The 15435-nt window shown below is 43.6% G+C and overlaps 1 protein-coding gene across 5 annotated transcripts in view; it reads right to left on the bottom strand.

Moving 5' to 3' along the window:
- The window catches only part of UBAP2 (ubiquitin associated protein 2), a 1803012-nt gene that overhangs the window by 1052197 nt on the left and 735380 nt on the right, over nt 1-15435 (bottom strand). The gene's annotated exons all lie outside the window — the stretch shown is intronic.

The following is a 15435-nucleotide window of genomic DNA, read 5'->3' as shown; positions in this document are numbered from 1 at the left end:
AGTCAATAGAAAGTCAATGGGAACTTAAAAGGTAAGTAACGATGATTTAGGACACTTCCGGTCTAACTAGCAAGGTGCAACTAACAAAACTAGACACTAGGATAGTCAATCCCTACAGGAGCACCGAAGTACTCGCGTTACCTCACCCACGGGCTGCGGGTGCATAGGTGTCAAAGTGTGTCGGGTTTTCTCGTTGATTCCTATGGAGACTTGGAAGAAGATGCTGCAGGCGACCAGGAGGAAGACGTCCGGGTGGATCCAAGGGTGGATCGGAGTTGAAGAAGACCTGAAAGCAGAGGGGACAGAGTCTAGGTCACTAGCCAGTGACCGGGTGGAACCAGGAAGGAACCAGATGTCGTCGAGGAGCAATCAGGTGCTGTCGTGAAGCTGGTCGTTGCAGCCACGCGGACCAGGAGGCGTCGAGGACGACCAGGTGCTGGAGAGGAGCTGTCCCACGAAGGTTCTCGCAGATGGAGGGGTCGACTTCAAGATCGGAGCCAACAAGCCTAAGCAAAGGCAACCCACGCAGGATACACAAAAGGCTTCTGGTGCAGACCAGGAGGATCTGAGGTACTTCACCCTTTCAGGGAAGCAAGGGCCAGTCTGGAGCAACCAGACCAGCGATGGATTTTCAAAAGGACCGTCGTCACAGGGCTACTGGCCAACTGGCCAGCAACCGGGACAACGCATCAAGCAGAACACAAGCAGAAGGGCCCCACGCAGATCTCGTGGAGTGTGGAGGGCTGGTCTTCTGTGCAGGTGGAGCTCGGTGTTGGGGTGTCTCAGTCCCCAGGGCACAGCTTCGAGGATGCCTCAGGAGCTGCGCTGTTAGCAAGTTGAAGACTTTACAAGTTGCCTGGTTCCACGGGTTCCGACGCCTTCCACGGGGCTCAGCTGTGCTGGAGTCGTGCAGTGGGGTCAGAGAGGTCCGGGGGTCGAAGTCTTGTCAGGCTCTGTGCTTGGGTTCCGGCGGGAACGGGGACAAAGCAAGCCGTCGAGTTGCTGGATGGTGCCTGGTTGCCCAGGGTTATTTACAACAAGGGGTGGTGATGGATAGAGTCTCTGAATTAAGCAGAGTACTCTCACCCAGTCAAGAGATCAGGGCTAGATCCAACACCGTTTTTTAGCTCATTGCACCATCCCAGTTTCAGAACCTGGCTGTATGCAAATTAGTCTGTCCCTGGCCCAGTGCATCATGGGAACAGGGCAGACCAGACTACAAAAGCCAATTCTTACACTGGGAAGGAAACAAGCTTCCCAATTCTTACACTGGGAAGGAAACAAGCTTCCCAATTCTTACACTGGGAAGGAAACAAGCTTCAGGGTGGCACAAGGGAGACTCTTCAGTCTAAAGCTCAGGTGAATGTCAAAGGGTCCAGAGTTTCGTTTCAAGCCGATTCCAGGATTAATCTTAAGTCCTACCTTTATACAACTAAAAGGGGCTGGATTACTTTCTAGGTCCCTCCTATGGGCGGGACCAGGAAGGGGGGGTTACACCCCCTTTCCTTTGTCCAGTTTCGCACCAGAGCTGGGGCTGGAGTGCCCCAGCACCGGTTTGAACTGGACTATGCATGGAGCACCTAGTGTGCCCTAGGCAGTGTCTCATTCTATTCAGCCCTCCCTGTCCCAATACACAAAGTCCTGTCTGGGGTGGTGCTCGCACCTCTCCAGGCAGGAAACCTATTGTCCAAACCTACGTGACTGGAAGGACTCCCAGCAGCAGGAGGAGGTCAGACTTGTGTCTGTGGCAGCATCGTCCATTTTGTGACGCTGGGGCTCTGGTTAACTTTAACCGGGATAGTCAGCAACAACATGTCTTCTCCCTCTAGAAGGGTGGAATGCTACCCCCGTCGCCAGAATTGGCGAGGGGGTAGTATTCCAAAGCGCATGACACCTTACACGACATGTTTAGATAAAGCCAAACCAAAGTTAGCATTCAACCGTGAGGATTATAATGCACTTAAGAGTATATGGTATGGTGTTATCATAGAACAGCTATAAGGACATGGTTCCGAAAGCTGCAGACAGGCTCAGCTCATGCTAGAGCACCATCTCACACATAACCAAGCACTCTGCCTCCAGGATTGTTAAGGCCTGCCATAGGAGTGGCTTACAGGTACATATGTGTCTCTATATAAGGGTAGATAGGAATACTATACCTAAGCAAGGGGTGATTACACGACCTTGCCCCAGCTGAGTGATCAGCCAGTTGTGTCAATTTGAGTGGCCAGCCAGGGGTGGCATAATACATGCTGCAGCCCCTGGTTGGCCTTGGTTACACCTATACCCTGAGTACCTAGGGTACACTTCTACAGGGGCTGATAAGGTGAACCAATTCCCAATTGTGGATGTACCTAGAGTAGATGTTGTGAATTTAGAGTGCATCTGGGCTGTGGGTCTGATTAGCAGGCCCACAGCCACATCTAAGTCGAAAACCAGTAAAGGAAAAGCAAAAAGTGGGGGTGACCATAGGAAGCAGACCCTACTCTCCTACATTCAACAACATTAGGAAAGGGTGGTACGTCACTGAAGAAAACAACCATCAAGTGATTATTTAATTAAGAAATTATTTGGCAGAGCAACAAAATATGTTTTCCAAACCAAGTAGCAGTGTCTAAGCATCTTCATCTTACTCATTGTCATTTAATTCATCATAAGTCGCAATTTCAGGATTAAACTAAGTGCCACACTTCTAGCAAAGCTGTATCACTCTGGTGTACATGAGACTCAGTATAGGACAACATGTAATAAGGTTAAAAATAAACACTTTCTAAAATGAATAAATATGGAGTAAAGAGATAATGAAATTATATATACATTTTTTAACATGCAGGAAAGAAAAAGGAGTATGGACTTCCTATAGCCCAACACACAGGGCATATTATTGGGGGTCAAGGACAACAGGCTTTCATGTTTATTTTGTCCTTGGGACAAGTAGGCCCAGCCCCCTGAAGAACAAACCCTTTGGCTACCAGTTTACCATTCCACATTATAAATCAGAGAAGGGCATTGTCTGCACTTAAGTTAATATCTGTGTCCATATGTTAATGCTGTTGAAACTTGCATTTATGATTCATTAATACAAAGCCATTCTTATTAGGGTGAGCGCTCTATGGAAATGTAATAACGGACTGCAATACGGACAATGATGCCAGTGTAAAAATGTGAACATGTGTTACCCAAGTTTAACAATATAAGGATAGATACAATGCTTCCAGAATGCTGTCTAATTAGATGCAAACATCTGCAGAAGCTTGGAAGGAAAATTGATGAACCTTTGTTTTCAAAATAAAATGTTCACAAAACAAATGATACTGAAAGAAAAAATGTTTTGCTGAACTATTGTGAAATCGTAGGTAACATTTCTTTGAGCATCATCTAGTAAAATGTGTTGATGCATGCTAGTATTTAAAAAAAAAAACTCAGCAAGGAAAATCAGTGCCACTAGTTTCAACAAGATCATGGTAAATATGAAAATAAACAAGCACTGGTAAAGCTAACCGGTCCGATATTTGACGTCAGCCTTTGGTTTTGTAAATGTGTGTCGTTTTGATATGGTTTTTATCAAACTTTGTGGGAGTTCCCAGTCCTTCACCATTGTAATGAACATGTGCAAAAAGCAATAATGTTTGGGCTCAAAAAGCACACAATGCCACAGTAGCCCCGGACACTAAACAAAAAATACTTTGTGTGCCGATAAGCTACTTGTAAAACAACGGAAGCCAATCCATGGATGGATAGTTCGATAGAGAGATCTAATTTTTATTTTAAAAAAGGCAAAAGGTTTTGGTTAACTCCAAATCTAACTAGGGGCCAAATTCTTAAAGAAAGTCACTAAGTGCACCCATGGTTTATGTCCTTGCTTTAGTAAAGATTTATGACTGTCATGAATTTACAAGAATTTACAGAAGTACGACACAATCATACACCAAGAAAATATTTGTGAATTGCTTTTAAGCACGAGAAAAACTTGCAGGTGGCGATTTGCTCATTCAAAAATCTGTTGAGCATTTACAAGATCACTTTCCCTCCAACCACTTTTTTTTTATTTTTTTTACAAACGCTGGAAGTTTTACTTCTGCCATTGTCAGGAGTAAATTTCCAACCTTTCTCAGTATGGTAAAAGATTAGAAAAGAGCTGGCGAAAATCCTTAAAACATTCAATTTAGTGGGTTTGCACAGACTCTAAAGAGCATTCCAAGACTGGAACTATTGCTTCAAGCTATTTCCATCCCCAGTATGGATCTGAAGAAAGGGGGCTAAATAAGTAAATTGCTAGACTTCAAAGGCTACCATAGTATGAGCCCTGGCATACCCAGAAGGGCTGATATCAGAGATTTTATATAATGAGATTGTACCATAAGTTGTTGCTGCAATTCAATAAATTCAAAGCCTTTATTCAGTTTGTGCAGCAACCATAACAGCAAAAACAGTTTTAAAACACACTTGTATAAATGTTCATTCATGGCACCAAAGCGACAAGTAGATTTCTTTTTACAGGGCAAGAAGATTTATGTAGTAAGATGGACAAGTAGATATTTTAGTAAAGTCCACACCCCTGAATAAGTAAGGGGAATGCAATTTTAGTGCCGTTAAGGACATATTCGTTTTGACCAGGCTGATAAGGATCTATTTATTTCACAATAGCTTTCAGAGGATAGGATTTCAATGCATTATTTCAATGCATTAATGAACATTAGGAGACACTCTCAATAAAAACATCCATTTGTAGAGTAGGCAGATCAGGAATGGAGGAGTGAAAACAGGGCACCCTGGACGAAACAGAAGGTGAGGGCAAGGAAACACAGGCGCACTCAGAGTGCGAAAATAAGTCTCCTAAATCGGCAGAAGGCGACAATTTGTTCACCCAGAATTATCCTGGGAGGGGCAAGCACATGAATACAGAGGAAAGCCAGTGAATAAGAGTAGACCATGGAATGGAAAGAATAGGACTTCCGACAAAGCTTCACACATTTTAAAGCTAAGGCAGTTTGCATTTATAACTTATAAAGAGAATTGCACCAACACTGACATGAAACTAGAACTTTGATCAGGAATGTCTTTGCTTAGTTTGGTGGATATCTTTGAGTAATTAGTGTTACAATAAGGTGGGTGGGCTTCAGAGGCTTAAAAGTATTATCTGGTGGATTTGTTCCCAGGTATGTGGACTGAAAAAAAAACAAATGTTAAGGCTGCCTCTTTCCTCAGTGGATAGGGGAAGCCTTCTCTCCCATTGTCATATTTGGGCCTACAAACAAAGCTAGGTCCAGAAACCTCAAGTAAGAGACTGGCTGCCCACAGAAAAACACACTTTCTATTGCACCCCCACTATTAAAAGACACAGGTCACAGTCGCCTGCCCCCCTAGAAACAAATGTGAAAAGATCACTTACGGGTGGAAGAGCAGAATTCCAACCAACCCATGCGGACCACCCCTGGCCTTCATGAGGAAAACAAATAAAACCCTCGCAAATAAAAATAATTGTCCTGTGTGGTCTGTGAGCTTGAAAACTTGAAAACAAAACATACAAAGATGGCCGCTGTAATGTTCCTAAGTTTGCGAGCCATGTAAATAGTCCGCAAACAATGAAACTTGTTGACCCACTGTTTGGGCCTCCTGCAGAAGTTTGCGGAGACTGCATTAACGTCAAGGACTACACGCACAGACTGGTGTGTCGTGGTCTGTAGATTGGATTTAAAATCCATGTACTCCATTTAAAAAAGTTTAGAAACTTATTTCATCATTAGTTTAAAAGTGGTCCGGACTTAGAGATTGCATTCTAGGGGATGCATTCCTACTGAACAGAAAATTAAAACCACACCAGCGCCTCAAGCTACATGAACCTGGAATGCCCAATACTAAGGGCAAAGCCACAGACTATTGGCAAACTTTAGAGCATTCTGGGGTTTTAACTGGCATAACCTTCATGTAACCTTCCATCATATAAAGAGCCTGTTGTAAAATGAAAAGTTTGTGCTTCAGAATAGTGATTTTCCTCTGCTTTCAGAAGTAATAACTCAACCCCTCACCTTTTTTTGAGGCACCATGTTTTCAAATGGACAGAGGCCAGAGTTTCACAGGCAGCACCTTTGTAAGAACATTCCAGACCACACCATTGTAGCCAGGAGTTCTACCAGCAACTGATACATCATCTGGTGATGAGATGAATAGCACAAAGTAGTTGTGGGTAATGGAATACTTCTCCCATCTATCCACTATGAAAAAGCAATTTGCAACACAGGAGAGCAAGAACTCTGCCAGGTAAAGTTGAACGCTATTTGTTTGGGATGCCCAGCAGGTCCTGCTATTTCAAAGTCAGGCATAATATTAGTCATGGTGGAAGAAGGCCAGACTCAAAAAGGAAAGCATACAGCAAACAAATTCTCTTTTAGCGGGAGACGCTGGACGTTTATGAAGGAAACATTATACCTAATCATGAGTGATTTGGTAATGTGGCATTGGACGTGGAGATGTTTGTTTTAAGCATTGCAAAATGATGTGGCAACATGCCTATTGAGAATGGTAAAGGGAAAACCCAGGGCTGATTTATCTTGGGGACTGTGCAAATGTGATGAAAATCAACCTCTACAGAGAGTGAAAATGTATGTGGTTTACGGTAATAAAACTGATAAAGTGTGTCTCTATGATATCAATTTGTGAAGACCAGGATGAAACAAGTTACTTGCCTGTAACTGTAGTTCTCTAGTATTGGATACTTTCATAGATTCACATGCTTGAATCATTCCCCGTCGTCAAGACGGGATTCCCCTTTATATCAAACAAGCAATGCTTAAATCTATACAAGGCAGAAAAAAGGCTGAGGCCCATTTCGGTAACCCATCACTCATTTTGTAAAATTGACCAAAACATATCCTTGAACCAATCAGGACCATTCACCGTCCAGAAGACAAAGAACCTTATACCCTCAGATTTTCCGAGCACTTGTGTCCAATATAACCCTGTACAAAAATCAAGAGGTGACCCTCTAAGGGGACTATGAAAGTTTCTAATACTGGGGTACTACAGTTACAGGTAAGTAACTTGTTTTCTTACTCCAGTATTGGAACTTTCATATATGCACATGTTTGAATCAGAGTAGCTAGCAGTATGTAGCACATTTTATCCTGCATCTACATGAACGTTTTATGCAAGTGTGTGCTTCAAATTGTCAATCTGTAGGGAGGAATCGCTTCACCTGAAAAAACCATAGAACCCCCAATTGTTACTTACATTCCATGCTTAACTTCTTTGATTGTAAACTTCACAGAGGAAATCACTGTATCATGACCTCAACACAATGAGAAATGTGCACATCCATACAGTACAAAGGAAGGAGGGATCAAAGCTCACCGTCACCGGAAAACAGTCGTCAGCACCGCCAGTCCCAATGCCACATCATTGTAAGTGGCTGCAACCAGGCAGTAATGCCTGGTGAAGGTGTGCGTACCGCTCCAGGTAGTAGCCCTGCATATATCCTGGATAGGTAGTCCAGCAAACAACGCAGTGCATGTAGATACTGCTCTCGTCGAATGAGCACAAACCCGTGCTCCCAAAGGTTTCCCTGCTGCTTGATGGCAATATTGGATGGCACTTGAGATCCATTAAGTAATTCCTCTTTTGGAAAAAAGATAGCCCTTTCTGGGCGCACTGAAGGACACAAAGAGCTGTGATGAGTTGCAAAAAGATTTTGTTCTTTGTAGATAAAATTTCAGACAATGCTGGATATCCAGTGAATGAAGAGTCCTTTCCGCTGCAGTAGTCGGTTGAGGAAAGAACCTCTTAAGATAAGAGGCTCATTGAAGTGAAAGTCTGATGGTCCTTTGGGTATAAACCTTGGATTACTTTGAAGGACTATTCAATCCTCTTTAAACTGTAGAAAAGGTTCCTGTATGGTCAAGGTCAGAATCTGCCCCACCCTCCTAGCTGATGAGAGCACCAGGAGAAGAGGCACCTTCAAAGACAAGAACTTAAGGTCCGCCCTGTGAATGGGTTCAAACAGGTTTTACATGAGTTGCGATAACACTATATTCAGCTGGCAGAGAGGTGGCAGAGGCTGAAATGGGGGAAAGGAAGGAAACCATCCTTTCATTAACTGTTTTATGATTCTCTCTGACCATAATAATGGTCCTGATGATGTCCTTCTAAAACAGAATATAGCGGCTAGATGACCTTTTATTGACGCATGTGCTAATCCAGATTTTGTGAAAAGTAGAATGTAAGGAAGAATGTTATGAACCACAGATCTTAGAAGATGAACCTTAGACTCCTAGCACCATAAACAGAATCTTTCCATTTCATCCTGTATCTCTCAAATTCTCTCAAATGCCTGTGCTCAGGCATTTGAGAGAATATCCCTGCATTCAGATGGTAGTTTTTTTTTTTTTATTCTTTTTATTAATGAAATACAAGAAAAAACAATCGGCAGACGCCTTACATTACGGAGTAAGCAACAATTATACAAATCAGCGGTGAGTAATGTACGGTTATCCACAAGGTGAAAGCTGAATATCAAGCATCAATTTTATTTATTTTAGCTGTTTTATAACGCGCTCTGTTACTACCAGAGTATCCTGGCGCGAAAGGAGAAAGCAAGCAGGTGGCCCAAAAAAAAGAAGAAAAAATAAAAGAGTTCAAATTAGTCTAATAAGCAAATCTAAAAAGATGAGTTTTCAGTGCCTTCTTAAAAGGTACAAAATTCTGGATTGATCTCAAAAACAATGGCAGAGTGTTCCAAGCAGAAGCCGCAAGGACAGCAATTGACTGGCCTCCAAGACGCACTCGCCGAAAGCGAGGTACGCTCAACAAATTATGATCAGCTGAACGTAGAGATCGAGTGGGGGCGTAGCGGCTAAATCTTTTCTTCAGATACGAAGGCCCAAGGTCATTGACTGCTTTAAATGCTAATGTCAGGATTTTAAAAGTAAACATGAAAAGATGCCCCACCACTTCTTACTTTTTCACCACTGTTAAGGGAAGTTGAAGACGCTGCTTGTCGTACTCAACTGGGTATTTTTATTTATACCAATCAATCTTTTAGAATCAAATTTCGTTTTGTCAAAAACAACTCATCATAGACAGACAAACACATATACACAATGTAAATTGAAACTGTGGTCTGACTTATCTACACAACAACGTGCTAACAAACAAATTATATTCACTATTGACAAAAAATGAATGAAAAACATTCTACAACAGACAGTGACATTAAATATACAGTGCAATGAATAATCAACACATTATCAAATGAATAAGACTTTGTGCGAAACAAAAAAATTGTAAAAAAGTAGGAAAGAAAATTAGGAAAGGAGCGTGAAAGCAAATTCGAAATTATTCAACGTCCAGCAAGTGCTGGTTCCCAAGTTATCCTTTTCTAATTGGCCGACGCGTTTCGAATCCAGGAGCTTGTGTTCCGGATTCTCATCAGGGCACAATTACTCGGTCTGTAAAATTAAAAAAAAGGAGATAACGTTTTTGAGTGTTTTGGGTAAGCGCGACAGGACTCCCTATAATGTGACATACAGTAAGGGGACCTACCAGGTCTTCAGCGAAAACAAATTCGAGGGACAGTTGTAAGTGCAGGCTGGAGAGGCTCCAAGAGGAGTCAGATAGGCGGGACTTCCTAAAACAAGTTGAGTTTCCATTAGCACAGCTCGAACGTATGACAGACAGATTATCTAATGATGCCAAATCAATTGAAAAAGAACGCGATATGAACATGCCGTCAACTGTTTTCTGTGCTTGACGGAGGCGATTGCCTTTAAATTGGAAATTGAATTCTTCTGTGAACTCTCAACGAGAGTGAGGTCAAGACGCTGTGTGTAAAAAAAGTTCGGGATTGATATATGTGGCTGCAGTTGAATGATCGCCGAAAACTAAACTCTGTAGCAAGGGACATACCTTTTTTAATTCAATCAAAGTCGGTGCAGGGGGTCTGAGTATTCGGTCGAACTTTACTTCGTGAACCGGCATCTGCGATCTACGCCGGGAACCATTTCACTGAAAGCAAGCGGGACCGGGTTAATTTGTTTACGCGTTGATCAAGAATAAGCAAAGGGCAGTAGCAAGGCATCGCAGGAGCGGTCCTTACCTCCGTGTTACTCGGTCAAAGCTTCCAGCGTTCTGCGTGGATCCAAAGATGGACGCCACCATTGTTGCCATGGAGAAAAGCACTTTGCTGTGTGCTAGGACTTGTGGGATTTGTAGTTTGTACTGTGCTGTGCTAATGGAAAGCTTGCCTGTGGTGTGTCAATTAAGACTCTGGAAATACTGAGACGAGACCCGTCCGGGCAACAGGACTAGAGGCACAGCTGGATCAAAGTCTCGCAATCTCGGACAGACTATTAAGGCCCTTCTGTACACTATTGAATTTCAGAATAAGATATGCTTCCTTTTTGAGGAGCATTCTGTCCAAATCTGCGTTGTTCTGTGATGGGCGTAATGTATGCAAAACCGTCCACCTAAGGTCGTTGGCATCGTGGTTGGCAGACAAGAAGTGTTCGACCATGGGGGCAGTCATGATTTTGTTTTTAATTCGGGACCGATGTTGGCAAATGCGTGTATTCACTTGTTGTCTAGTCTTGCCAATATAAATTTGGTCACAGGGGCACTGGACCAGGTAAACAACATTCTTGGTTTTACAGTTGGAAAATTCTGAATGTTTCCATCTGGTGGCCCCATGCTGGAACTCATCGCCTTCGATTGTGTTTGGACACACAACGCAGGTACCACACTTGTGGTGTCCTGTAATTGGCTTCAGGTTCCACTGGGTTAGTAAATCGTTTTTCTTTTTTGGTAACGATACATCTGCCCTCATGATATGCTGTCCCACGTTTTGGTTTCTCTTATAGGCGAACAGCGGTCGCGGGAGTGGGCATTCTAAGTTTGCCATTAAGTGCCAATTGTTCAACACAGTTTTTCTTACTGTGTGTGTATCGGGTCCAAAGGTGGTAACACAGACCAACCTTTCAAGTGTCGGTTTGGGCCGTACTTGTAGGAGCGTTTCTCGGGGGGTGAAGCGAGCTCTTTTGAAAGAGTGCTTCAAAAGTTTCTTTGGGTACCCCCTTGCTTGCATCTCCTGGCAAAACGTCGCTGCATGGGACGTGAAGTCATCCAAGTGAGAGCAGTTCCTCCTGATGCGCAACAGTTGCCCATATGGAAGGTTGGATTTTAAATTCCTCGGGTGGGCATTCCTGTGGTGCAGGATAGTGTTCCTGTCAGTGTCTTTTTTAAAAAGGGACGATTTTAGAACCCCATTGATGTTTGATATTTCAACATCAAGGAAGGTCATCCTTTCATTGCTCTGTGCCATCGAGAATTTGATGTCAGCATGCCTATTGTTGAGCCAATCATGGAACGCTACCAGCTGAGTCTGGCTCCCCTGCCACAGGAGCCAGACATCATCTATGTAACGGAACCACTGCAGGATATGCTGTTCGAAGGGGTTATTATTGTCCACAAATTTTTGCTCAAACTGAGCCATATATAGTACGGCCATTTCAGGAGCATAAGGGCACCCCATCGCGGTGCCCTTAACCTGCATAAAGAAATCGCCATTGAATGAAAAATAGTTCTTTTTTAAGGCAATTTCAGCCAGTCTCAGAATGAAGGAAGTGGGTACTTGGTGTGGCCTGACCCGAAGGTTCAAATAGATCTCCATCACCTCTAACGCTTCTTCCTGTGGAATTTGCGTATAGAGGGATGTGACGTCCATTGTTACCATCAACTGGGTGTCTGGGTCGAACTCAGTGTCTTCTACCTTCTGAGGTAGAGCACTGGGGTTCTGGGAAATTTTCTTAGAAGGTACTCATGTTCTTTTTTGCCCAGAAAACCGCCATCCAATCCCACCTGTAATGAATCAGCAATGAGTCGTTGGATCTCTTTGACAGGGTTTTAAGAAAGACGTCTGTACCAGGTTACATTATTCACCTGTTTGTTGCCTTCTGCTAGATATTGATCACGGGACCACACCACCACTGCCCCGCCCTTATCGGCCTGTTTAATGATGATGGAATGGTCTTCCTTAAGGGCCTTGATCGCTGCCTGTTGTTCCTGGCCTATGTTTTGTTGTACAAAGTGTCTACCCTTTTCGAGTTTGTCGATCGACGACAACAGGACCTGCTCAAATGCAAGGACCTCTTTGGGGATGTTTTGATTAGGGACAAAGGTGGACTTATTTCGTAAGCCAGTGACTTCTGTGGCGGGCGATGAGGGATGGTTCCAAAAGAAAGTTTTTAAACGAATTTTTCGGCAAAACTCAATCGCTTCTAGCTTGAGTCTTGTGTAATCCGTTTTACGACCAGGGACAAATTTGAGCCTCTCCAGCCTGCACTTACAACTGTCCCTCGAATTTGTTTTCGCTGAAGACCTGGTAGGTCCCCTTACTGTATGTCACATTATAGGGAGTCCTGTCGCGCTTACCCAAAACACTCAAAAACGTTATCTCCTTTTTTTAAATTTTACAGACAGAGTAATTGTGCCCTGATGAGAATCCGGAACACAAGCTCCTGGATTCGAAACGCGTCGGCCAATTAGAAAAGGATAACTTGGGAACCAGCACTTGCTGGACGTTAAATAATTTCGAATTCGCTTTCACGCTCCTTTCCTAATTTTCTTTCCTACTTTTTTACAATTTTTTTGTTTCGCACAAAGTCTTATTCATTTGATAATGTGTTGATTATTCATTGCACTGTATATTTAATGTCACTGTCTGTTGTAGAATGTTTTTCATTCATTTTTTGTCAATAGTGAATATAATTTGTTTGTTAGCACGTTGTTGTGTAGATAAGTCAGACCACAGTTTCAATTTACATTGTGTATATGTGTTTGTCTGTCTATGTTGAGTTGTTTTTGACAAAATGAAATTTGATTCTAAAAGATTGATTGGTATAAATAAAAATACCCAGTTGAGTACGACAAGCAGCGTCTTCAACTTCCCTTAACAGTGGTGAAAAAGTAACTGGTGGGGCATCTTTTCATGTTTACTCATTTAACTAGGCCCAGCCTCCCCACTTGTCCATTAGGGCCAAGCTCCCCCTTTGTTTCTCAGGATTTTAAAAGTAATCCTTCGTGATACTGGCAGCCAATGTAGTTCTTTCAGATGGATTCGTACACTCTCTCTACTGGGCACATTGCAGAGGACTCTCGCCGTCGCGTTTTGAATGATCTGTAATCGGGCGACTAGAAAGGCTGGGGTTCTGCTAAGAAGAGAGTTGGCATAATCGAGCCGTGATAGTATTAAAGCCCTCGCGACAGACTCTCTTGCCGAAGAGGGGAGATATGGAAAGAACTTTCTCATAGCCTTAAGAGACCCGAAGCACACCTTGAACCTCAGATCCTCCCCAAACCATACTCCCAAATTATTTGCAGGGATGATAACTGAACTTGGCTGGGGAAAATCCGGAGGCCACAGGAGTTCTCTAAAATTAAGCGAAAATTGGCCATACAACAAAATTTCTGTCTTATCTTCGTTACATTTCAGCTGTGCCGCTGCTAACCAGCTGAAAACCGGAGAAAGACAGGAACAAGTAACCTCGGTGCCTAGTGCTGTGCCAGGCCATGTAAGTAATAATTGCGTGTCATCGGCGAACGCTATAATTTTGGCACCCATTTGTTCAGCCATCACTATAAGCGGGGTAAGATAAACATTAAAAAGCAGGGGGCTCAATGTAGACCCCTGGGGTACCCCGGTTGTAAGAGGCTTGGCCGAGGAGGAAAATGGCGGGAGCCAAACCTGCTGGGACCTGTCGGACAGAAAAGATCTCACCCATTCCAGTGCTGAACCCACCACACCTATCTCAGCCAGTCGAGTCAGAAGGAGAGAGTGCGGGACAGTATCAAACGCGGCAGAGAGGTCCAATAGAATTAGAACCGCTCTGCCGCCACTGTCCAAACACTCCCTAATAGCCCCTGTGATCTCCACCAGAGCTGACTCCGTGCTGCACGAAAACCGGACTGAGCAGGGTGGAGAGCCTCAGAAGATTCAACAAAGGCATTCAACTAACGAAAAGCAAGTTTCTCTCCAATTTTTGCCATGGCTGGAAACAGGGAAATTGGTCGATAATTGCCCGGCACAGCAGGATCAGCTCCCGTTTTTTTCAGCAAGGGAAGTAGCTTTGCCTGTTTCCATTCCTCGGGAACCTTAGATGTCTTAAAGGACAGGCCCATTATTTGCGAAACCTCCTTTGCCACTGATTCTGCCACTACAGCCAACACCCGGGCCGGGCAAGTATCACCAGGGGCGCCAGATCTCAAAGACTTAATCGCTACCAATGTGTCTTCCACTGAGGGGGGGGGTAAATATCTCCATCGTATGGGTGGGAGGCACTTTAGATCGAACATTATCAAAAATCCTACTCCCACCATTAACAGATCTGAGACTCTGCTGTATTGTGGCAATTTTCTTTAAGAAGAAGAAAGAAAGAATCTCACACCACTCAGTAGAAGGCTTCACCGACACTTGTTCTGCACAGGGGGAGAGAAAACTCTTGACAATAGAAAAAATTTCACGACTGTTAGTTAGCCTTCTCAATTCTATTGACAAAGTATTCAGATTTAGCCAGTTTAATACTGGCATAATACTCCCGCTGTGCCGTGCAGAATGCCACCTTGGCTTGTGGGCAGTAAGCCGCCCGCCACACCCGCTCCAATTTTTTAAAAGCAAGCTTAAGTATGCGTAATTGGGGCGAATACCAAGGTTGCGTGGGGGTCGACCTATCTCTACTCAAATTGGACCCTTTCGACGAGGCGGACACCCCAGCTCCCACCCACCCATCAAATGATTGGAGTGCAGAATCTAACTCAGTCCCCAGAGTAGGCCTATTTTGATCAAGCCAGGTAATAAAATTGCCTATGTTGATCTTCGGGGGGCACATGTTCCTGCAAGACTTGGACGTGTCTTTCATGGCCGACCGTGTAAATCTAATCAGCCGATGATCAGTCCAAGTAAGAATTTGAGGGGCCTCGACCTTCAGGGGAAAGTTAGAGCAGATAACATCCAGAGTATGCCCACCTGTATGCGTGGGGGAAGAGACCCATTGGGTAAGAGAGGCCAGTTCAAAAGTATCATGCAAAATCTTGCTTTCCTGAAGTTCAATTGATCAACATGATCATGCGATCGTTAAAACACAGGAGATATCATTTCGACCAGTCTGACATTTTTCATAAGTCCACCACCCTTAAGAACAGGATTGGTTAAAAAAAAAAAAAAAAAAAAGAACCGGAAAGTTAGAGTGGCAGGCAGGCTTAGCATGATTGGACCACAGCAAAACAACGATCGCTCCCCGTTTGCAGCACTTGAAGGAGAGACATTATAAAGGATCTCGTGCACACCCCCACCCCTAGGACACGTCCACACACCAATCAATACAACCCCTCATGAATGCATCTAATAACAGAAGAGGAACAGGATAATGAATGTGAAAAACAAACAAAAAA

The sequence above is a fragment of the Lissotriton helveticus genome, chromosome 2_1 (assembly GCF_964261635.1).
Source record: "Lissotriton helveticus chromosome 2_1, aLisHel1.1, whole genome shotgun sequence".
In the NCBI taxonomy this organism is placed as follows: Eukaryota; Metazoa; Chordata; class Amphibia; order Caudata; family Salamandridae; genus Lissotriton; species Lissotriton helveticus.
Note: the sequence above shows the minus strand (reverse complement) of the source record. Positions and strands in the feature narration are given on the sequence as shown.